Consider the following 25401-nt stretch of genomic DNA (forward strand, 5'->3'; position numbering starts at 1 on the left):
GTAATTTTAAGGCTTTCAATTTTGGCCAAATAGAGCTAAGATGCTATGAGTCTCTTACATGCCCTCATAAAAAATATTTAGAATTTCAGCAAGACATTTGATAAATTATCATAAATGTGAGACCAGTAAGTGCCTTAGACAAGAATGTCAGTCTCTTGCCAAAGGTGCAATGTGTACAGAAATGATTACAGGGTAGCAGGTGGCAATCTGTCATGGCATGGGGCCATTTTGGAATGAGGAAATAAGTACTGATGGATGAATGGTAAAATGTTCTGACTGGGTGGATAGCACCCTGGAAGGTCTAGTATTTTCCTTGCCCATCTGAAGCTGTCTTTTGAGTTTTGCCAAGTTTGATTGAAAATCTGTGAGTTGACCATTTTGAGTTTTTTATTAATATCCAACAAGTTACAGGGTGGAAAGAGTGTAGGCTGAAAAAGAGATTGTTCTTTAACTTGGAATAAGGAAAAACTGAATCTTGTTGATTCTGAGCTCCAGAAACTTCTCTACTGATTAATACTTTAAAGGAGAATAAAGCTTCCAATATGGGATAGTGCTAGGGTAACAGTGGGTGTTTCTGCTTTTTAGTTTAGGCATATTTATGTTCCTTCTTGAGTTTCCATTGTTTATGACCTCCTTCTCTCTGTTTTAGTTCTAGGCTTTCCAAGTTTCAAAGAATAGCAAGGAGAAATAAGAAAGCCTTCTTCAGTGACCAATGCAAAGAAATAGAGGAAAACAATAGTATGGGAAAGACTAGAGATCTCTTCAAGTCAAAGCTATGGTTTTTCCAGTAGTCATGTATGGATGTGAGAGTTGGACTATAAAGAAAGCTGAGCACTGAGGAATTGATGCTGGAAAAGATCAAAGGCAGGGGAAGGGGATGACAGAGGATGAGATGGTTGGATGGCATCACTGAGTCAATGGACATGAGTTTGAGTAAACTCTGGGAGTTGGTGATGGACAGTTAAACCTGGTGTGCTACAGCCCATGGGGTCACAAAGAGTTGGACATGGCTGAGCAATTGAACTGATCTTCCTAGAACTAAAATCTTATACCAGATACAAAGTCTAAAGTATTTACATGGAAAGATAACCAACCTAAGTAGCCGAAAGAGTATGCACACAGAAGATTTTCATAGTGCAAAGTAAAAGAATGTTAAGAAGGTTGTGGGGGTGAGTGGGTTTAAATATGCTACAAAACAGTCCAACACTGCTCTGCATTATATGAATTACAAAGTTTCCTTTATATAATACACTCAAGGATTTGTAATATTTCTATACATATACATGCACTTATATGTATGCACTCTTCACCAGGACAGTCTTCCACATAAAGTGGTTTATGTAATTGCCAGTTTGGTATGATTTTTTTTTTATCTTTTATTATTTATTTTTTTATTTTTTTATTTTTTTATAAATTTATTTATTTTAGTTGGGGGCTAATTATTAGGGCAGAAATAAATGCAAAAGAAACAAAAGAGACCATAGCAAAAATCAACAAAACTAAAAGCTGGTTTTTCGAGAAGATAAACAAAATTGACAGTTTGGTATGATTTAAGGGCCACTGACAATGGGTTTCTTTTTCCAAGCGATAGTCCCCATCAGTTTGTTACTGAGGTCAAAAAGTGTGCTTTGTTCAGAGAAGCAGCCCAACATAGTGGAAATAGCATGAGTTTTGAACTAAGCAGAAATGGCTGTGAAACCCATCTGTGTCATTCACTACCCGGTTGACCTTCTGCCTCAGTTACCTTTTCTATAAAATGGGGAAAAAATAACTGATCTGGAAATGTTTTACAATTTGTTGAAACAGTTCATTGGATATATTATGCCTATACTATGGTAGTAACTCAAAAAATGGTAGTTAACTGTACTGGTCACATGGATAAATTCTAAGCATCTCAGTATATGGTCCATTATCCACATTTATCAAGTGATAAATGTGGATAATGGTTAGATGTTTTCAATTCCTTTAGCCTTCTGTGTTGCTGAACCTGAGTTTGATCATGTGCAAAGGAGGATAGAGAAAGGACATCAGTGCAAACGTCCTTCCTGGGCCAGAAGCAAGAAAGTCACCCCAGAACTGAACACAAAGCACTGGTCCCCGTATATCAGTATGTTTGCTACGGGCTTGACTTCTCCATGTGCTCCTATCCTACCCTCAACAGAAGTCCTATTGCTTTTACCTGTGACTGATATTGAGATAGGCTGTAAAGCAGACGATGATCAGGGTCATCAGTTTCCTGTAGCTTCATCCCTACACTTAAAATCTAGTCCACACTAGTCACCCAGAATCTATATGTCTTTCCCTTCCACCAGTCAAATTTGGTTTAGGAAAAGTCTGGGATCTTTCTTTCCCCTTGGTATGAATGAAAATTTTCAGTTTACAGGAAACTCTCCAACCTAAGTCCAAAAAATTATACTCTTTTTGAGGAATTTTAGACATGTTGGAGACGTAGACTTTGTTGAGCTGCAGGAATCTTCTAAACTAGCTCTCCATGCTGCTGAGGTGTCTTTACTCTATGTAGTGTATATGTGTAGTTTATGCACATATACGGTATATATGCCTTTATTATTGATAAACTTCCAGCAGGTAGCAATTTGTATCTAGATTTTTTGTAGAATTTTGAAAGACAGTTTTGAGCAGGTGAGAAGGATGTGGATAAATGCAGAAATGAGCCCATTTTGTAGACGGACCAGAACGTTATAAAGATAACTGCAAAATGATGAAATTGAACTACTTTGGGGGCATTTTATTTTACTGAAACTAGGAAAAGCATGAATTAAACAATGCATATGCTAAGGGTACATTTTAAAAGTTTCTATGTGTTCCCAAGAATATTTGGAGAAAAATTTCATGCTGTGTTTTACAGGCAGAAATAGAGAGCTTCCACGGGGCACTAGCGGCAAAGAGCCCTCTTGCCAGTGCAGGAGACCAAAGAGACTCAGGTTCAATCCCTGGGTCAGGAGGATCCCCTGGAGGAGGGCATGGCAATCCATTTAAGTATGCTTGCCAAGAGAATCTGTGGACAGAGGACCCTGGCGAGCTACTGTTCATAGGGTTGCAGAGTCAGATACAACTAAAGTGACTTAGGACATACACACAGACCCAAGTAATACACATTAAAAATATATAATTAGAGGAACAAATCCCAGGTAACAAACTTCTTGGATATATATGAGTGTTAGAATAAAGGGAAAGAGATTATGTAATATTGATTATTTGTTACCCTAAGGGAATTAAGACCTAGGGTGGAGTTTGGGAAGAATTTAAGGCAAAGGCTGAGAATATAAGGTGAAGGGCTTGAATTGTGGATAAAATGAGGTGCTTTGCATCTATATGTTCTTTAGGATCCTAGGCCTGCCACCTGCTAATCACTTCTGATGGCCTGGTCTCAATCAGCGTCCATAGACCCAGTGTTCATGATCATACCTTGCCTTTCTCTTTTTCAAGGAAATCCTTGAAAGTGTCAGCAATTCTCTGAGGACATTTGAATCTTTGAACAATTTTTCTTAGCTAGTGAAACATTCTTTGGAAAGATCAAGAGAGTGCTAGAGAAACCAAACCATATTGGATTTCCAGTTCCCATATTTTGGGAGCAAAACTGCCTACAACATCAGAGCCCAGGTGAGATAGCCTCTGGTTGCACACATCCAACTTTGTTCAAGATATCATTTGCCTTACTCTTGGACTAGAACACATGCTTTTATCTTATGTAAATTGACATTAATTAGACTAATTTATTTCCCAAATATTCCCTTTTGAGGTCTATTCACTCTTAAAAAAATGTTTAGACAGTTTTCTCAAAGTTATAAAAAGTCAGATAGCTAAAAAGTCAAATAATTTTACCAAGTATATAAAAAAGCATCTTTCCATTCCCAATTCCTGCTCCTTCAAAATAATATGTTTACCTCTTTCACCTGTATCTTTTAGTGTTCATTTTCATGTTTACAGGTACCATTTTTATTTTGATATTTCTAAATCTTTCAGCTAAATACAGTACCATCTAATCCTTTCTTTGAAAAATAAATTTAGCTCTGTTCCATGCACCACCCTCTGCATACACACAGTAGCCCAGGCCTTTCCCTTTACACCTTCTCCCAATATAAATAAGACATAGTTTTGAAATCACTAGGCAATATTTAGTTCATTATGACTATGTCAACATTATTCACAGCTGATCCATATGGTATACTAACTTTGTTTCTTTTTTTCAACACTTTCTCTTTTAAATTTAATAGTTATATATTTACTTGCTAGGATGTTTGTGTATCAATAGATAAAACATCCTTACATAATCTGACATTTGCAGAGATATCCTCTCTGTAGGTTCAAATGAATCAGATAGGCCTTTGTGCATCCTTCCATTCTTTTTCTTTTCCTTCCTCCCTCTGTCTCTTTCTACTTTGCAGGAATCTGGACTCAATTCTCCATGCTTGCTATAAATCCCGGCCTCTCCCTTTGTGAGAACTCACATGTTTGAAAATGTCCTTATTCTCTCTTTTATACTTGATCGATAATTTATTCTAGATTGAGAATCATTCTCTTCAGAATTTAGTAACATTATAACTTTCATATGTAATTACTATGCTGCCTTTTGGTAGAAATTTTGAGGATTGTCATTTGGTCTATGATGTTGTGAAATTTTGTGATAGTATGCATTGATATGTGTCTTTTATATCTATCATGATTTGCATTCAGTGGTTTCTTTTAATTCTTTCTAGAAATCTGTATTCTGTATTTCTGTGACATTTAATTTTTTTTTTAATATGATCTTTTTACCTTTGAGAGTATTTTTGATTTTTTACTTTGCTTTGTTTTAGACATTCATGCTGCTAGATTTTGAATTTTTCAATTTGTTATGATATTTTAAAATTTAGGTTCTCTTTTTTGGCCATTCTGTGTTCCTTTTTAATAAGCCTCTCTTTGTGTTTTATATATGTACTATTCATTTATTCATTGATTCAGTCAATTCAGTTCAATTGCCCGGTTATGTCCGACTCTTTGCAGACCCGTGGACTGCAGCATGCCAGGCTTCCCTGTCCATTACCAACTCCTGGGTCTTGCTCAAACTCATGTCCATCAAGTTGGTGATGCCATCCAACCATCTCATCCTCTGTCATCTCCTTCTCCTTCTGCCTTCAATCTTTCCCAGCATCAGGGTCTTTTCTAATAAGTCAGCTCTTCTCATCAGCCGGCCAAAGTATTGGAGCTTCAGCTTCAGCCTCAGTTCTTCCAATGAATAGTCAGGACTGATTTCCTTTAGGATTGACTGGTTTGATATCCTTGCTGTCCAAGGGGCTCTCAAGAGTCTTCTCCAACACTACAGTTTAAAAGCATCAATTTTTTGGTGCTCAGCTTTCTTTATGGTCCAATTCTCAGAACCATATGCGACTACTGGAAGAACCATAGCTTTGACTAGATGGACCTTTGTGGGCAAAGTAATGTCTCTGCTTTTTAATATGCTGTCTAGGTTTTCTTCCAAGGAGCAAGTGTCTTTTAATTTCATGACTGAGGTCACCATCTGCAGTGATTTCGGAGCCCAAGAAAATAAAGTCTGTCATTGTTTCCATTGTTTCCCCAACTATTTGCCATGAAGTGATGGGACCAGATGCCACGATATTTTTTTTTTGATGAATATGGAGTTTTAGTTGGTCCTCACTAACTTCTCTGATATCCAATCAAGGAACTATTCATGAAAAAGCTGAATTTTAAGCAAAGCCTTGATAGAATTGAAGAATCAGCCAGTCAAATAAGGAGGGGAAGAAAATACCAAGAAACAGATTTGTCAAATTTCCTGAGATGAGTTTGTTTGAATGATAGACTAGGTTATTTAAATCAACCCTACCATTACAAAGACTTCCCTGGTGGCTCAGACGGTAACGAAACTGCCTGCAATGCCAGAGACCTGGGTTAAATTCCCGGTTCAAGAAGATCCCCTGGAGAAGGGAATGGCTACCCAATCCAGTTTTCTTGCCTAGAGATTTCCATGGACAGAAGAGCCTGATAGGCTACAGTCTATGGGATCACAAAGAGTCATGACTCTTTAATCACATGACTGAGTGATTAACACCATTACAAACAACCAAGCATTCTGGATGAATATACTTTTTTAAAAAAAATTTATTTATTTATTTTTTATTTTAAATTAGTTTATTTATCTATTTTTTGACATTACTTTTAAATTTCCTTAAAAAGCAGTAAAGAACTGGCTTCAGGGCATGAAATTCTGACCTAGAAATGTCATTTTCCACTAGAAACAACCAGAAGATTTTGGAGAACTGAAAGAATTCAGATCTAAAGCTGGAAATGTACAAGATGATCCTGGAACATCTTGTCAAATCTAAAACAAAGATGCTGCCAAAGAATCCCAGGTCGTGTCAAAGGACTCAGGAACCAACTTGATGAGGTTTTGAGCATCTAAAAGAACAGTAATCATGATAGATTGTAGCAGATTGATGACATATAAGTGTATCAGTTTTTAACAGTATTTAAGGGAAAAAAAACTTCATTGATTATCTTTGGAGCAGGCGAGAGAACCAACGTTTTATTGTGAAAATTCGTTTAAAAAGGTAAAAATTAAGGACTTATCATAACTTTCTTCATACAAATGTATCTCAAGAAAATCAAATATGGTAGAAAGTTTTACTTTAATAGAAGCAGTTCAGCTAATAAAATGAAGAAAAAATGTAGAATTAGGTTATTTTTCAAATTTTAATGAAATAATGCAATTAGTTTAGTGATTTTTCAAAGGTCAAAGTGTCACAAAAATGTAGACACGCAAACACTGCATCTCTCCTGAAAGAAGTATATATCATTACCTATAGAGAATTTTTGTCCAAATATTGAAGTTGAGTTTTGCTAATTCTCTAAATTTAATTACCACTAAATAGGAATTACTGGAGTAGAGAAACATGTTTAATGATACCAATTGGATGTAATTGCAAAATCCATAGTATGAAATATGCTATTAAAATGAAACAATTTAATAAAAAATAAATTGTGAGATAAATAAAAAGAGAAGAGAGAGAAAAGAAGAGAAGCCTAGCTGATTAAGCAGTTTAATTGACAATCACAGCACCACAGTTTGGATCCTGATTTGAACAAACAATAAATAAAATATATAGAAAAAAACAACAGGCAATCAGATAGATTTGAAATCTGATTTTTTGATGATTTAAAGAATAATTATTAACTTCTTAGTGTGGTAATTTTATTGTGGTTAATCTTTTTTAAAGTACTTATCTTTTAGAGGTATGTCCTGATACATTATATGTTATTATTTCAAGATCTTCTTCAAAATAATCTGGGGTATGAAGTGGGTGATCTTTTTGAAGTAAAATAAATGAACATAAGTTGACATTTTAAGCTGGCTCATAGGTACACAGATTCGGCTTCCCTGGTAGCTCAGTCGTTAAAGAATCTGCCTGCAATGCGAGAGACCTGGGTTCAATCCCTGGGTCTGGAAGATCCCCTAGAGAAGTGAATGGCAACCCACTCCAATATTCTTGCCTGGAGAATCCCATGGACAAAGGAGCCTGGTGGGCTACAGTCCGTGGGGTCACAGAGTCGGATATGACTGAGTGACTAACACACACATACACAGGTACACAGAATTCATTTTAACTATTCTTCCTACTTTAATAAATGTCTTCAATTTTTATACATATTATTTTTCTTTAAAAATGGATTAGACAATATTTATTGTTTTACCTCTGAAAATATCAGTTCTAATGTTTTAAGTTCTCTTCTCTTGGCAAGTTTTTTCTTTTCTTCTATTTCCCTTTATTGTTTCTGTTTGAGAGTTTGTTTTGGAGGCTACCCATTCTACCTGGAGGAGCTTCCCTGGTGGCTCAGTGGTATAGAATCTGCCTGTGATGCAGGAGATGCAGGGGACCCGGGTTCCATTCCTGGGTCGGGAAGATCCCCTGAAGGAGGAAATGGCGACCCACTCCAGTAATCTTGTCTGGAAAATTCCAGACAGAGGCGCCTGGCTGGCTACTCTCCATAGGGTCACAAAGAGCCGAAAGCAACTGAACACCCTATGCTACTTGGAGACCCCAGGCTCTCTTTTCAGAGCTGAACTATTGAGACTCTATGTGGAATGGGACCTACTAGTGGCGAGTTCCCTTGTAAGGAACAGCAGAGGCTTTGAGCCCCTACTACCAGAATCTTTATATATTTCTTATTGAATTTGTACATTATTCCCAAAGGGTGTGCCTTCCAAACCTCTTCCCCTGAAAGAAGTGAATGAGATGGGTTTGAGAGGGTAGAATCGGGTAGAAGCCTAGTTGCCGGTGTTCTGGAAGCTAGAAATGGACTTTAGTTTCTAGTACATAAACTTTCACCTACTTGTACTCTGAAGACTTTCTTTTTAGCATGAACACGTACTCTTAACTGGGTATAGTATTCCTAAACGTGAAGTAGACAGCTTTCACCTCTCCCAAGATATTTTCTAGTCTTCTTCCAGGAGCTGGGAGAGAGCAGTCTCTGAATATTATTTCTAGCAAAGAAAATGCTCATAGAATTTTTAGAATTTAAGGACCAGAAACAATTTCAGATATCATGGAGCAAACTCTCTCATCATCTTTCTAACCACTATAATACCAGCTATAATATAATAACCAACTAACCAATATAAAACTAATATAATAACCAACTAAGCAAGTGTAATAGTCATAGCCAGTGACCTGTGGTTAGCATTTAAGCCCAGTTTCCTACATTTTCATCCTTTCTTGCTAGCTAGCCTATAAGGGCAGAGTTTTCCAGTGTTTCTTTTGCTTGATCCCCTCTCCCCAACCTAATACACAAATCTGAGAAAACACTAGGTGCACGTTAAGTATTTATTAAATAGTTATTTTTCCTTGAACCTGTAGTTAGCTGTCTTCTGAAGGTATTGTTCACACCACTGGTAGGATGGACCTCAGTGAAGGTTTGGCTCATTATCTGTAGTTGTGAAGCTCCTGTGTCTTTGGGTAGGAAGGAGTGCGTTTTCATAATTATCCTTTCAAGCTCATCAGGCAGCTTTCAATTTTCCCTGAACCTCCATCTTCTTTTACTTCTTTATAATATTAAGTCTTTTGTATCCTGGCCAATTTGTGGTGTTCATTACATAAGTCACCCATTTTGCTTTGTCAGTGCATTTCTGCAATTCACTCAGATACACTGTTCACCTTCTATACATGATGAACTGTCTTTCTCTCATCTCAGATCTATGATTTTGCATGAGGATTGGCTGCTGTCTAAAAGACAGAATGCCAGATTTTGTAATATCTTTTGAAAGCAGCCCTCCCAATATGCCGCTTATCTCTTCAGGTATGTAATTTAATAATGTGTTCCTTCTTTTTTATCTCTCTCACTGAAATGATACCTTTAGAACATCATTAATACCTCACATTTATATGGTACTTTGAGTTCTTCAAAGAGCTCGCTCATCTATTATCATGCTGTGCTTTATTCCATACAACATCCCAGTGAGTGAGTAGAACAGGCTATTGTTATTCTCATTCAGAGATGCGAAAGTGCAGGGAAAGAAAGGTGAAATGGTTTCCTGGAAGCTATGTAGATGGTTAGTAAATCTGGAATAAAAATTCCACTTTTATGACTCCCAATGTCACCCTCTTTTCTTTATCTGCCTCTTGCAAACCTGTGATGTAGTTGCTCATCTTCAGCATTTAGACTCCAATCTGAGGCTGAGTGGTGTGGCTGTTACCACCCCAGAGCCTACTGCCTGTTGCTTTCCCATTGAGTTATTTCTTCATTTATCATCTTACCGTGGCACCGACCGTGGCTCTAGACTCACATGTGGGAAGACCTTTTAAACCTGCCATAAATCAGATATATTTTACCTTGCTGTTGTCTGTGGTCTTTGAAAAATCTATTATTTAGTTAAGACATTTTTCTTAGGCAAGTAAAAGTCTCTTCTCACTATGATGAAAACATTAAGCTCTATTCAATGACATCTGATTTTTCCTATGTGATGAGGTCCATCTGCAGAATGTTTCTGCCCAACTACTGACAAAGTTCATCTTACCATTACCTTTTCCATTACCCTTACCCCCCTCCCTCAATTTTGACTCCAATTCTCTTTCCTTTTAAAGTGTTAACGCTTCTAGAAATTTGTGGAACTACTCTGCATCAGCAATAAAACACTGTGTAGATTCATCAAAACTCTCTCTGCATTTTTCTTCATCTATTTCTGTCCCATTTACCCGGAAGGAAAACAAGAGTCAACACACTGATTATGACACCTCAATGAGAGAAAAATAACCACCTTTCTCAGGAGAAGGTCAACCTGGCAGTAAGACAAATGTACAGGATTTCAAGAGGATATAGTTCCATCAGGTACTCATGTCCTTCCTTGGGCAGTTTATACCTCTCTCCCTAGTGGTACTCAGTATGGGCATTTGTGATATTTAAGTTCTCTAGTGGACTGTGGCAATTGTATCTAGGTTATGAAGAGCAGCCTAGGGGATGGGCAAATGTCTCTAGAGGATGCAAGGTTAGTTAGGTGATGAAACAGTGGTCCAGGCAATTCAGGCCCAAATGTTAAATTGATATATAATTTTATATAATCAAGAAAGGAAACACCACTGTTAATTCTTTATTTCTTTGCCTTGATTTCTTATCATTTAAAAGAAGTAACAGTGTGTGGTCTATCCTTAGAGAATTGAGGACATTCTGCTTGTTTAGGACAATAGGGATAAGTGTGTGACAAGTGTTGTGTATTGGAAGGCCTCTTGTATGACTAACATTGTGCTAAGCAATGTGAATGCTAAGGTAAAATTGAGTTCTACCTTGAGTTTATAAGCAAGTTTCAAGATAAGAAATATGTAGTCTGACAAACATTGTCTAAACCAAGGCTAGTCTAAACCAGGACTAACTGGCACAGGGTTCAAACACTGTTGGGTTGCAGACGGGGGAAGGACTGTGAGGCTGAAGAGATGAGACAGCTTCATAGAAGAGTTACCTCCATGTCATCTGTGAAGAATGGTCATCTTTGAATCAATGATGGGGTCAAGGAGAGGGCACTTTTTGGACAGCAAATGGCACAGTCAAAGGCATGAAAGTTTGGAGGAGCACCGCATTACAGGGCACCACGGGGAATGGCATGTGTGGGGAAACAGTCAGCTCCTGTGAGACTTTAAAAATCTCAGAAATGAAGCCTCTAAGGACCTTTTCAAAGATCTTTTCCTTTAACTCCCAGCAGATGACAACCAATTTTCAGAGAGCCTTATTTGAGTGCCAAACTTGGAAAATGACATTCAGCTGACATTTAACAATTTGCACACATTTTGCAAGGGCGTTTTTTTTTTCTTTTTCTTTTTTTCATGTGTGAAACCAAACTGAGAGAAGACAAAATAAGATTGTATGGCAACACCTGACGTAAGATTAAATCAGAACACAGATTCAGCTGAAGCATTCTCTCTTTTTTTGAAATTTCATAGGTGAGGATGATCCAGGGAACATAGGAGTCCTACCAGAGAGATTACTAGGTATTGCTTTTGTTAAAAAAAGCCTTAAAAGGTCTAGTATTGGGTGATTATTTAAATGATACTTATTTGCATAGACTCCAAGGGCATAAAAAGCAGAAAGAAATTCAGTTACTGTCCATTTCAGTACCCCAGTACTTCCTTCCTTCAGAAGGAAGCCCAGGAAGATGGTGTGCTCCGCTAGTATCACAGGTTAAGATGTAGAGCCAGATGTTGGCATTTTGACTTATCATTCTGTGCTCCTTGCAGTGTGTGTGTGTGTGTGTGTGTGTGTGTGTGTGTGTATGTGTGTGAACATGAAGGTGGGCATGCACACATGTTTATACACAGACACAAAATAACTCAAAGTAAAGTACATCAAAATATCTCCAAAGTACAGAACTTTCAAACTTCACATTTATCTTGTGCCTGCAAAGGCCCACAGGGAATTGTTGCTCAGTAAGTTTGATGAAACGTTTCGGACAGTAGAAAGATAAACAATTTAACTACATTCAGAATGAAAAGATTTTTTTCTTGACTTTTAATTACATTATATTGATGTTCCTCTGGAGACATCATTTATTGACTGTGATTATTTCTCTCCACTCTGTTTGATTTTCTTTTTCCTTTATTTAACCTGAAAAACATCATTATATGCCTCCAAATCCATAATAAATGCTGATTTGACCATGCTAATGTAGCAGAGAGTAACTTCCAGGCAGTTTTGATCTAGTTAACTGGTAATTGTTAAATAGTGTTTCTCCAATATTGGTAACTGGCTTGGAGACAAAGAGATTTCATTTCTCCTACATGTTAATTTATTTCACCCTAATGACTTTCATTTCATTTAACATACTAATTTTTTTCTGTCAGTTTCAGAGACTACAGAATATAAGTTAGGTAAGCTAAGGCCAAGCTATTCAAGGTAATACACATTTAGTTTAGACTCCTACTTGCTGCAAGGCACTTACCAGATCCTGCCGAGATTTCAGATACATAAGTTACAATCTTTTCCTTGAGGAATTCACAACCTGATGAGAAAGATAGATATGTCCCCAAGTAGCTTTATTAACAATCTTCTAAAGTCTCTTCGAATGAGATGAAAAAACCATATACTGCAAATTTTTCACAAGGGCACAGAGCTGTGGGCCCCACAAGGAGGTGAATTTGATATGATCAGGCACTGGGTACAGCTTCAACAAAGAGATATTCTTTAAGGCAGAATTTCATTAGGTGAAAATGTGGCCAAAGGGCATTCCAAGTGTCAGTGTCTGAAGCAATGACACAGTAGTGTGTAGGAAAGGTCTGACAATGACCAAAAGCTCAGTGAACTGCAAAGGTCAGGCTTGTGCGGGGAGTTGGGCTGAGAAGGTGGGTAGTTGGAAAGCAGTGGTTGAAAGGATATTGATCATAAATCTTAAATTGCAGAATGAGGGGAGGCACTGAAGGAGGAGGGGCTGAACCAAAGAACACTGGCTTTGGGGTCAGACAAGTTCAGATCCTCTCGGAGGGACACATGGTGATTTCCTTCCCTTTATATCTTCTGTGCCTATACTGATACCAAGCAGGACCCTGTGAGTTTTCTGGGCACAAGTGCTTGTCTGTGTCCCCTGTTTCTTAATTATAGGAAATAGGCTTCATTCTGGGAGAAGGCAATGGCACCCCACTCCAGTACTCTTGCCTGGAAAATCCCATGGACAGAAGAGCCTGGTAGGCTGCAGTCCATGGGGTCATGAAGAGTCAGACACGACTGAGCGACTTCACTTTCACTTTTCACTTTCATGCACTGGAGAAGGAAATGGCAACCCACTCCAGTGTTCTTGCCTGGAGAATCCCAGGGACAGTGGAGCCTGGTGGGCTTCCGTCTATGGGGTCGCACAGAGTCGGACACGACTGAAGCGACGCAGCAGCAGCAGCAGGCTTCATTCAGCCTCCATGACTTTCTTTGAGTTCCACCAGGCAGGTTGAAGCAGTTGCTAGGTACCAAAAGGAGGGGGTGTGGAGACAAGGGAGGAATGGTGGAAAGAAACAATAGCACAGCCTTGGGGCAGAGTCCTGGTCCTCCTCCCACCTAGAGCTGTGTATAAAAATATCTTTGAGCTATTTTGCAGATACTGAAAGCCCCACCAGGTGCAAGAAGTTAACTACTCTGCTGCCCACAAGTGTGTAGACTCCAGACAGGTTAAAACCAGAAGACGGATGATTCTGACTCCCACTTACCTCACCATCAATCAACCAGAATATTGTCCATGAGCTGATCATACCCTCTTTGAACCATTAATGTAAAACTTTTCACTACCTCCTCTAAGTTCTCAAGGCATTAGCCTGCTGTGGCCCCCCTTTGCCTGGCACAGCAATAAAGCTATTGTTTTCTACTTTATCCAAAACTCTGTCTCTGAGCTTTAATTCAGTTTTGGGGTACAGAGGCTGGATTCAGCTTCAATACTTCTGCCTAATTTGTAAGATAGAAGCACTTGTGCTTCCAGACCAGCTATGCTTGTTTTGGGCCCCTGAACTCCAGACTGAATCTTAATACTTGTTTCTCTTGTCGCTATTTGATTCTGCTTCACTCCATGTCACACCAGGAAAGACAACATTTCTGAAAGCTTTTTTCTTTGTGCAAAGAGTGCAGAATACATCATCTTCTTTCTTCCCTTCTTCCTTCAATCCCTGCCTGCCTTCTTGGCTCCCTTCAATATTTATTGAATCCCATCAATTTGTTAACACCACAAAGACCCCTAGAGAACTGGGGAAGAAATGTCTGGATTCAGGACACTTCTAGTTTTAGTTCTGTCACTAAGTCAACATATACACTCGGCTAATACTAATTTTCTTGACTTTTTTGGGATAAATTTCCATAGCTATAAAATGAGGTTTCTAAGCCAGATGAACTTAGGCTCCTTCTAATGGTACCAATTTTTGTCAATATGTATTTTTTAAAGCGTAGCCTTTATACTTGTCCATCCTAAAATACTTCATCACTAGTGACAACACTCACTGCCTTGAGAAGTCTCTTTTATCTCCAGTGATTTAATCTCTTTTCTATCATTTCATAGATTGTTTCTCTGTTGGTGTGGCAAATCTCCTCTTGCTGGGTGACAGGAAAATACTTTCAGGGGTACTAACATACAAGCCAATGACAGGTAAGTGAGAATGTAGAAGGCAGTTACTCAAATATAGAAGTAGAAGGAGTCAAAAGATGAACACAATTTCCACAGACTCTGAAGGTCAAAACTAGCTGCTAAATAGTGATGGAGGAGGGGAGTAAAGATGGGGCTATAAATAGGTAAACGCGGTTAGCAGAGCAAAGGGTACAAAATGAAAACAGTTGGATATTATTGCTGTGCATTGGTCTATGAGCAGGACATGCCCTTTATCGTTGTTGATTTATTGAGTAGCTAAAAGAATTGACATTTCTTAAAAAGACAGATTTTGTTTGTTTAGGCTGTAAGCAAATTGATATTACCCTGATATAAAAGCAAGCTCGGTAAATTAATTAAAAAAAAAATTGGTTCCACTATAGACCATTTCTTCAACCTAACTGATTTTCCCTCACCCTCCTTATGCTGTTGAAGAAAGTTCAATTGAAGTATTGCAAGTTTCCTTTTATTTTTCTCTCCTAACTGACATCGCTGAAAAGCTTCAAGCTTTAATCTGTAACACTCAGCTCTTGTTTTGTATGCATGTTTGTGACACAATCTGAAAAAAAGTGTTACTTAACACTGGGATGGGCAACTGCGTTTTTCCAATCGACCTTCATGGGTTCTGAGTTTAGAGCTAAACTTGAGCTTGTCTGTGTTCCAGCCCAATTATGTCAGTGAAATGTGATTTCATTGTTCAAAAGGAAATGGCTTCTTTTTTTTTTAAAGGCCTTTAGACATCAAATAATTTCTTTAAAAAATAAATTGCAAATGAGTCAGACCACTGCAGAATTAAGTCCCAGAAATATATTTGAGTTCCACAATTAAAGAGGAAGAAACCCTGATCAAATTATGCAGAGAACTTAAGAAGCCAGTCAATAGCACTTATTGACTTCTTACTGTATGCTGTGCCCTGTCATAGCATCATTGAAGGAGACGGGAGAAATGGCAGACTGCAGTATGTCCCTGACCATCTAGTGACTTTCATGGTTTAAAAAAAAAAAAAAAAACTTCTAATGTCACTCCACTCACCCCAAGACTCTATCTCTTGAGGATTTTGTGAATATAGCTCTGAACAAGACAAAGAAAATTCTGACATGGGTAACCCAATTGTTGTTGTTTAGTTGCTAAGTTGTCTCTGACTCTATTGTGACCCCATGGACTATATATAGTCTGCCAGATTCCTCTACCCATGAGATTTCCCAGGCAACAATACTGGAGTGGGTTGCCATTCTTCCTGACCCAGGGATTGAACCTGTGTCTCCCTCATTGGAAGGCAGATTCTTTACCTCTGAGCCACCAGGGAAGCCCATGAATAACCCAACTCCAGGTGTAAAACATATTCTTGAATTGTAATCCTTTGATTCATCTCTGGAATAGGCGCTGAGTGGTAAAGAACCTGCCTGCCAATTCAGGAAATGCAAGAGACGCAGGTTCTATCCCTGGGTAGGGAAAATCCCCTGCAGGAGGAAATGGCAACCCACTCTAGTATTCTTGCCTGGAGAACCCCATGGACAGAGGAACCTGAAGGGCTACAGTTCATAGAGTTGCAAAGAGTCAGACATGACTGAAGTGACTTAGCAAACACACACACACACACACACACACACACACACACAGAATGAGGAAACAGGAAAACAGGCTTCCAAGAAGAGTGACAAGGAGTGAAGATTAGTGAGGAAACTAGACAGTTCCCAAAGATGGGGACTGAATCTATTATGTATCCAATGGGGCACAAGATAGTGGAAATTATATATATATATATATATATCTCTCAAAAGAGCCTAAGTGATAGCAGAGCATAATCTGGTCTAAACATTCTAGTTTGAAAGCTTATGTCTACTGAAGGTGCTTTAGTCTGTTTAGGTTCCTGTAACAAAATACAATAAATGAGTGTCTTATAAAAGCAGAAATTTATTTCTCACAATTTGCTGGTTAAGAAGTTCAAGGTCAGAATGTCAGATTCAGTGTATGGTGAAAATCTGCTTCCTGGTTTACAGACGGGCATCCTCACATGGTAGAAGGCGTGACGGAAGCTTCTGGCCGCTTTTATAACGACATTAATTCTATTCATGAGGTTTCCATTCTTATGACTTAATTACCTTACAAAAGCTCCACTTTCAATTACTATCACGCTGGGGATTAGACTTCAACATATAAATTTGGGGGGAATACAGTCAGTCTATAGCAGAACAAGGAAAAAAGAAGGGAAACAGAGAATCCTTTAAGGTCATCTGTCTCTCCCCTTTTGGGCTTCCCCACTAGCTCAGTGGTAATGAATCTGCCTGTAATGCAGGAATCTCAGGAGACTCGGGTTTGATCCCTGGGTGTGGAAGATCCCCTGGAGGAAGACATGGCAACCCACCCTAGTATTGTTGCCTAGAGAATTCTATGGACAGAAGAGCCTCCAGGGCTATAGTCCATAGTGTCACAAAGAATCAGAAACTGAGTGACTTCTCTCTCTCTCTCTCTCTCTCTCTCACACACACACACACACACACACACACACACACACACACACACACAATCTCTCCCCCTTCACCTTTCAGATGAACCTTGGTGAGGCTCATGGACAGTTCAAGACTTCCATCCAGCTCTTCCACTGAGCTACTCTTAAAATAGTGAAGAGACAAAATAAAGTAGAAGTGGGTAGGCTCTGTACCCAGAGTGTCTAGATATGGATCATCTAGATTTACTTTATACTAATTGCATGTCCTTAGGCTATTTACTTAACTCACCTCTAAAAAGAAGAGAATAGTGTGATTTGTCTCACAGGCCAGTTGATAGGATTGAATGGGTTAATTCATGGGAAGTACCTGGAAGAGTGTCTAGCACTCAATAAGCATTCAATAATATTATGTTACGAATTATTACTTTTTAGTAGGGGAGTTGAAGGGGAGACTGCTGAGTCATCTGCTAGGTGGTGGCTTAGTGACTGGTCTGTATAGGAATTATTATTATGGATTGGTGCAGTATTATTATTGGTTGGTGTAGTATGAGAATGCCAGTGAATGATGTCAGAGAGAAGAAGAACATTTTTTTAACAACAAAGTATAATCTCTACTTGATCAGTCAATGCTTTAGATCATTAAAATGGGGACAGGACCCATCAAGTTATGATTGAAGGAAAGATTCAAAAGGCAAATTCTCTGTCATTGTAATGTATTTTAAGTCATGGATATCTTTGTCCTCATGCTGGATTTTAATAATGAAAAAGCAGAAGATACTGAGAGAAAGACAGGTTGGGAATAAGAGCTACACATTGCATAAAGCAGTTCCGTGGAAGCGGAGAAATTACCACTGCCAAGGCCTGAGGCAGGGATATAAACTTTGCTAACCTTGTGGTTTTGCCATAGGGTGATCTGAACCCACACATGACTATTCATAACACTTACAGTAACACATAAAAAGAAAGGACTTTATGGAGTTGAAGACTGAAAGTGTTGAAAAATAAATTGTTTCCCCTCTTTTTGTTCTTCCTTAAGTCTTCAATTTCTAAATGTGTTTGGTGATTTTTCTTTTTATGCCATTGTTACTTTACATTTTGCCAATGGTTTCTGTGTGTGCTGAATATTTATAGAGAAGCTCAGTACACTACAGATCTTGTAAGTGCCTCGAGGGCAGGACCTGGGTTAATAAAGTCATAAAATTATTCATAACCATTCTGGGTGAGCGCCATATAGTGTTACAAAAGTATATGAATGTTAATAAAAGACATGGGAAAAGTTCTAAATCACAGATCATTGAAGCCAAAATGGTAGCCATAGGACATTTTAGTGTTCAAACCAGCCTGAAATCTTGTTTTAGAAGATAAGATGGTTTTATATACTACTTATTGCTTCACAGGTGGCTCAGCAGTAAAGAATAGCTTGCCAATGCAGGAGATTGCAGGTTTGACTCCTGGATCAGGAAGATCCCCTGGAGAAGGAATTGAAAACCCACTCCAGAATTCTTGCCTGGGAAATCCCATGGACAGATAAGAATTTGGCGGGCTATAGTCCATGGGGTCGCAAAGACTGAAATGGACACAACTGAAATGACTTAGCACAAACCCATGAATGAGTGAGTGAGTGAAAGTCCCTCATGATGATATCTCACTTTGGGTAGACCACTCAGGTTAACAGGGACAGCATTTGCAGAGGAGCAGGTGGTATGGAGTCTGCTAGTGCTGCCACAGCAAGGTACCTCAGACTGAGTGTCTTAAAGAACAGAAATATATTTTTGCATAACTCTGGAAGCTAGAAGTCCGTGAGCAGTGTCAGCAGGTTTGGTTCCCTCTGAGGGCTGTGAGTAAAAGTGGTTTCATGCATCTTCCCCAGCATCTTGTAGAGTCCTTTGGCTCATAGCAGCTTTATCTTCTCTTTACCTTCATATTCACATGGCATTCTCCCTGCATTCATGCCTCTCTCCAAATTTCTTCTTTTTATAAGGACATGAGTTATGTTGAATTATGACCTACCCTAATGACCTCATTTTAATTTGATTACTTCTGTAAAGACATAAGAAAATCAGAAGATATTAAGAAGAGGTGGCAAGAATACACAGAGGAACTGTACAAAAATGGTCTTAATGACTCAGATAACCACGATGGTGTGATTACTCACTTAAAGCCAGACATCCTGGAGTGTGAAGTCAAGTGAACCTTTGAAAGCATCACTATGAACAAAGTTAGTGGAGGTGATAGAATTCCAGTTGAGCTATTTCAAATCCTAAAAGATGATGCTGTGAAAGTGCTGCACTCAATATGCCAGCAAATTTGGAAAACTCAGCAGTGGCCACAGAACTGGGAAAGGTCAGTTTTCATTCCAATCCCGAAAAAGGGCAATGCCAAAGAATGTTCGAACTACCACACAATTGTGCTCATTTCACATGCTAGCAAGGAAAAGTTCAAAATCCTTCAAGCTGTGCTACAACAGAATGTGGACCAAGAATTTCCATATGTTCAAGCTGGATTTAGGAAAGGCAGAGGAACCAGAGATCAAATTGCCAACATCTGTTGGATCATAGAAAAAGCAAGAGAATTCCAGAAAACTATCTCCTTCTGCTTCATTCACCATACTGAAGCCTTTGACTGTGTGGATTGCAGCAAACTGTGGGAAATTCTTAAAGAAATGGAAATACCAGACCACCTGACCTGCCTCCTGAGAAACCTGTTTGCAGGTCAAGAAGCAACAGTTAGAATTGGATATGGAACAACAGACTGGTTCCAAATTGCGAAAGGAGTATGTCAAGGCTTTATATTATCACCCTGCTTCTTTAACTTATATGTAGAGTACCTCATGTAAAATGCTGGGCTGGATGAAACTCAAGCTGGAATCAAGATTGCCCAAAGAAATATCAGTAACCTTGAATATACAGATGGCACCAACATAATGGCAAAAAGCTAAGAAAGAGCCTCTTGATGAAAGTGAAAGAGGAGAATGAAAATGTTGGCTTAAAACTCAACTTCAAAAAGTAAAGTTCATGGCATACAGTCCCATCACTTCATGGCAAATAGATGTGGAAATAATGGAAACAGTGACAGACTTTATTTTCTTGGGCTCCCAAATCACTGTGAATGGTGACTGCAGCCATGAAATTAAAAGATGCTTACTCCTTGAAAGAAAAGTTATGACAATCCTAGGCAGCATATTAAAAAGTAGAGACATCACTTTGCCAACAAAGGTTTGTCTAGTCAAAGCAATGGTTTTTCCAGTAGTCATGTACAACTGTCAGAGTTGGACCACAGAGAGGGCTGAGTATTGAAGAATTAATGCTTTTGAACTGTGGTGCTGGAGAAGCCTCTTGAGAGTCCCTAGGACAGCAAAGAGATCAAACCAGTCAATCCTAAAGGAAATTAATCCTAAAAATCCATTGGAAGGACTGATGCTGAAGCTGAAGCTCCAATACTTTGGCTACCTGATGCAAACAGCCTACTCATTGGAAATGATCCTGATGCTGGGAAAGATTGAGGGCAGGAGGAGAAGGGGGTGACAGAGAATGAGATGGTTGGATGGCATCATCAACTCAATGTACATGAGTTTGAGTAAACTCTAGGAAATAATGAAGAACAGGGTAGCCTAGCATGCTGCAGTCCATGGGGTCATAAAGAGTCAGACATGACTGATAGACTGAACAGCAGCTACAACATGAAGACCTAATTCCAAATGCAGTTATATTTGGAGGTACCTGGCCTTAGAATTAAAACATGGATTTTAGAGGAACACATGTCAACCCACGACAGGAAAGAATAGCATAAATAAATATTCTGAGGCAAAAACATACAAAGAAAGAACAACAGATAAAAAGCACCTACTTTATGTAAAATTACCACCAAAATGATATTAAAATACGCAAAGTGGATAAGAAAGATAGAGATAGATGCCAAAGTGTCTTGCAAAGCAAGTTGACTGGTCTGTCTACTGAGTGCAGTAGGTAATGAAGACCACTATAAAGGATTATCTCAGGGGGAAAGAGAAAATGAGAGGGATTGGGTTTGGGTGAATATGCAGGGAAGAAGACCTAGAGCATTGTTGATAGAAGAGAAATTAACAGTGAGCAACAGCCATGAGAAGACTTTGCAGATTACAAAAGCCAGGATTTAGTGATAGCATATGCTGGAAAAGTGGAAAAGGTCATAAATGACATTGAGGAAATGTACAAGACTGTTTCCAGGTTTAGCCATGGAAATTTGAGAAAGAAGTGAAAGGGGGACACTTCCAGTTTAAATTTCACATCTCCCTATTATTACTTTAAAACAATTAAACAATGAGTATCAAAATCTTTTTTTTTTACTCTAAGAAAATTTGAGGATCATTTTCTTAAAGTCATGATATTTTGTATTGTACCAATTGAACTGAGGTAATTCTGAGATATCTGAATAGAGGTGCCTGATGGAGAGAAAAGATTTGAGGTCATATAGAAATTATTCACAAAGGAGTGATTGATATAGTAAAGATTAACAGCAGGATGATGGTAATTATTTAGATGCTGCCATAATAATAGCACTTATTGAATGAATGCCCACCAGGTGTTTGGAACTTTATATATATATTTTCTCATCTAATCCTCACAATTACTCTAGAAGATAGATATATTATTTCTTCTTTACAGATGAGAAATCTGAAGTTTTGAAACATTAAGCAATTTGTGAGGGATCATATAGCATGTAAGAGTTGGGGGAGCCAGCGTTCAAACCCATCCCTGTCTGACTTGAACGTTTATGTGCTTCAACTCCACTTTACTTGAGGATAATTACTTCATCTAAGGATAATGAGTTCCTTTCACGGGGCAGAGTATTAGGAATCATATAGGAAATAAAACTTAGCTGTTTTCTACAGGTGGGTGGAAATTACATTCCCTCCTCTTTATGTGATACAGGCCAGATGAGAGGCATGCCGAACATGAGATGTCTGACAAGGAGAAATTATCACACATTAAGGCAATGGCACCCCACTCCAGTACTCTTTTGCCTGGAAAATCCCATGGATGGAGGAGCCTGGAAGGCTTCAGTCCATGGGGTCGCTAAGAGTCGGACACGACTGAGCTACTTCACTTTCGCTTTTCCCTTTCATGCACTGGAGACGGAAATGGCAACCCACTCCAGTATTCTTGCCTGGAGAATCCCAGGGATGGCAGAGCCTGGTGGGCTGCTGTCTATGGGGTCGCACAGAGTCGGACACGACTGAAGCGACTTAGCAGCAGCAGCAGCAGCAAGCTACCAAAGTTCTGCTCAAACCAAAGATACCATTACTCTTGAATGGTGAGAGAGAATTCCCTGGCAGCACAGTAAAGTTACTGGGCACAACCTTTAAATTTCCTATGCTATATCTATAGATGCAGCCATTGCCTTTCGGGAAGAAATATTGCATAACACTATGCCAAAGCTATTCTGAGCAAGAATTAACACTCTGAAATGGGCATGTAGATTTCTCATTTCAACAAAAATATCATTGCTCTATAGAAAGAAATGGAGAGCTAGACTAAATTTGCTGCATTTTTGAAACGGACATAGTAAAAAGAAGCTAAAGAATTACTCTGTTTTGGAGTTTCTATATAATGAATAAAGTAGAAATTTGACATCATCTCAACATGTGGGTCAGAGATTACAGAAAAATTAGAAACAAAAATGGGGCTTAAAATACTGTCATCATAAATTGTTTTACTTAAATATGTGGTAAAAATCATTAAACAATTACTATTTTAAAAAATAATTCTAGTCTATTCTTGATGACATTGATCAAATCACCTGACGTTTCTTTGTGGTGTACATTCATTTCCTTTGTGAAGTGCAAGAAGGGCACAGACCCTAATCTAACATTAGGAGGCTAGTGAAAGAGTAGAGAAAGAGTAATTTATACCACATATCTTGGTATTAAAAAATTAAGTCACTTAAAGTGGTGAATATGTTAAAGACCAGGAGCATCAGGCTTGAATGTAACATTCTCAGACTTCTTGGATCCACACAGATATCACAAGTGGAGACCCAGCCCTGGCCCCCTGGCTGTTGACCCTCCTCCTAGGTCCTGTTCTTCCTATCCCCAGCTCTGCTCCACACTGCTGGTGCAGACACTTTTGCACACCTCATCCTGCATATCCAAATTGCACCCTCAGCACTGGATCCTCTGGGCTCAGGAGGGACATGGGGTGCACAGTAAGATTGTGGGTGGCCCTGGAAAAAAATATCTGAGGAAGAGGCATTTTCGGACCTTGGAAATGGATTTATGGTTTATTGAGCAAAAAAAAAAAAAAAAAAAATCCTAGCTTCTGCTTATCTATAGGTGATGTTAGAAGGGAATTTACTAGGGAAAAATTTAGAAGCCAGATATACAGATTGCCTGCCTCTAATGGTCCCTGGCTTGTCATCTTGAATCACTTAAAGAGGAGAACTCAAGCAGAATTGTTGGTTCCACCAAACCATTGTTACAAACAAAGTGCAAAAGGAATTATAGAAATTCACTTGCGTATTAGTGAATAGAAAACAGTATTTTGCAAATAGTTACTGGAAAGTAGAATTTGTCTTGAGGCCTTTATGATAGAAATTCATCCTAATTCTCAATCTTGAGTATAAGGAGAGTAGAAATGACTTTCCTCTGGTTAGATCTTTTATACGGAAAGAGATGATACACCTGCAATGTTATTCTTTTCAAACTCTACATTTATTTCTTTTATTGTGTCATTGTCAAAAAAGAATGTGAATAAAATATTTCATCAATGCCCAGATCTTCTGGTTTTTCTAGCCACACTTTTCTCTGAAGAGAAAAACACATTTCCACTTTGCTCAGCAAACATGTACTGTGCTACTGGTAGTATCGAGGGAAGTTCTTGGAAGGGCTTGTTTTGTCAAAACTTCCTGATTTCATCTTCATTCTGCATTGATTTGCTACATGGCTTTTGGAAGGTCACCTGCATCTGCCTTTTTATTTTAAAATGAGACTATACATCTTATTTTCATTTAGGTGGATAGAATATTAGGTAGGTACTAAGTATAGGAGAGACACTAGGACTGAATAAGTGCTGGAAAGTCTCACAGGAGAGAAATTAACTTCAGAGAAGTTGAAAGATGATGAGGTTATAGACACAGTGAATTTTTACATTAGTGGATATGTGCCATATTTACTATACTGGTCCCTTTTCTTGATAGGTGTGTATAAACACAGAAACACTTCAGTAACAAGTTATACTGTGAGGCATGAGACAGGATGTTAGGAGAAACATGTTACATGAAACTGAGGGAAATGAAGAATAAATGCCAGAATCCTGGGAAAAAATGGAAATGCTCAAGATGAGAAATTTCCTTGGATTTATGTATATGGATTAAATTAAGAATTAAAATGCATTTTAGTGATCACAAGTACTAACAATTTCCTATTCCTTATCATATTTAATGTCTCTGAGTCAAACATAAGCCAGTACAGATGAACAGTAAACACATATTTCTGAAATGTTAACATTTGGTAGAGGAGAGAGTGCTGAAAATTTTAATCTGAAGAGTTTCAGGGTTGTCTGCAGGACGATGGATGACATAGCTCCTGATTCTTAAGACTGAGAAAGAAGGCTCGATGCTTCAAAAAGTAATGTGAAATTGCTTCTGAATGTCCTGTGATTTTGTTCAGTCTTGATTTGGGTACTATTGAATGCAGGCCAGATGGGACAAACTGATAGAAACTAAACAGCAGATGTTGGTAGATACCGTGGCAGCTGTTTGATATCCAGCCACATGAATTATCAAAATAAAGCCTTATCTTCTGGGATTTTGACAAGAATGAAAATATTTTGGAATAGTGCTATAACAATGGATTATGCTGTGGAGAAGGATGGAAATTAAAGTTTTCTAGGGCAGAACATGGATGTATTTGAAGGGAAATTAAAAAAAAAAAAGTACTTCCAGGCTCCAATGTGATACTGAATAGAACTATGTAAGAATTTAATCTGATTTGGCTAAAGAGCTATTTAAGCTTTCTTTTCCTAGAGTAATTTTGTATTTCTGAGGTCTACAGTAACTTGGAAAACTTTCTAAGAATATTCTTGGTAATTCCCAAGACTCTTGGGGATTGGTAAGTTCAAAAGACTCTTAGTAACGCTGTTATGAACAGCAAATTGATTTTTTTAAAAATTGAATTTTGTATTTGTCATTTTTTTCCATTTTTCTTTATAGACACAGATATTATTCACGTATTTGGAAAGACAGATGTACAAGATACAGTCTAAGCCACTTGTTAGTTTTTTTTTTTTCCCACTTTCTAAGATCCTTCTAAATAAATAATCCATGCCAACTAAAGGTATTTCTGCCCTCCCCCACCCTATGCCTATCTTGG

At 38.3% G+C, this 25401-nt stretch overlaps 1 long non-coding RNA gene across 1 annotated transcript in view; it reads right to left on the reverse strand.

The window, feature by feature from the left end:
• Positions 1 to 11312: 11312 nt before the first annotated feature.
• LOC145534232 (uncharacterized) overlaps positions 11313 to 25401 on the reverse strand; it is a 40553-nt gene continuing 26464 nt past the window's right edge. Inside the window, exon 5 of the long non-coding RNA XR_014074366.1 lies at positions 11313 to 12496. This is a non-coding gene — a long non-coding RNA (uncharacterized LOC145534232). The remainder of the gene's footprint in view (positions 12497 to 25401) is intronic.

The sequence above is a fragment of the Giraffa tippelskirchi genome, chromosome 14, assembly GCF_054371585.1.
Source record: "Giraffa tippelskirchi isolate mGirTip1 chromosome 14, T2T-mGirTip1v1.2.pri, whole genome shotgun sequence".
Classification (NCBI taxonomy): domain Eukaryota; kingdom Metazoa; phylum Chordata; class Mammalia; order Artiodactyla; family Giraffidae; genus Giraffa; species Giraffa tippelskirchi.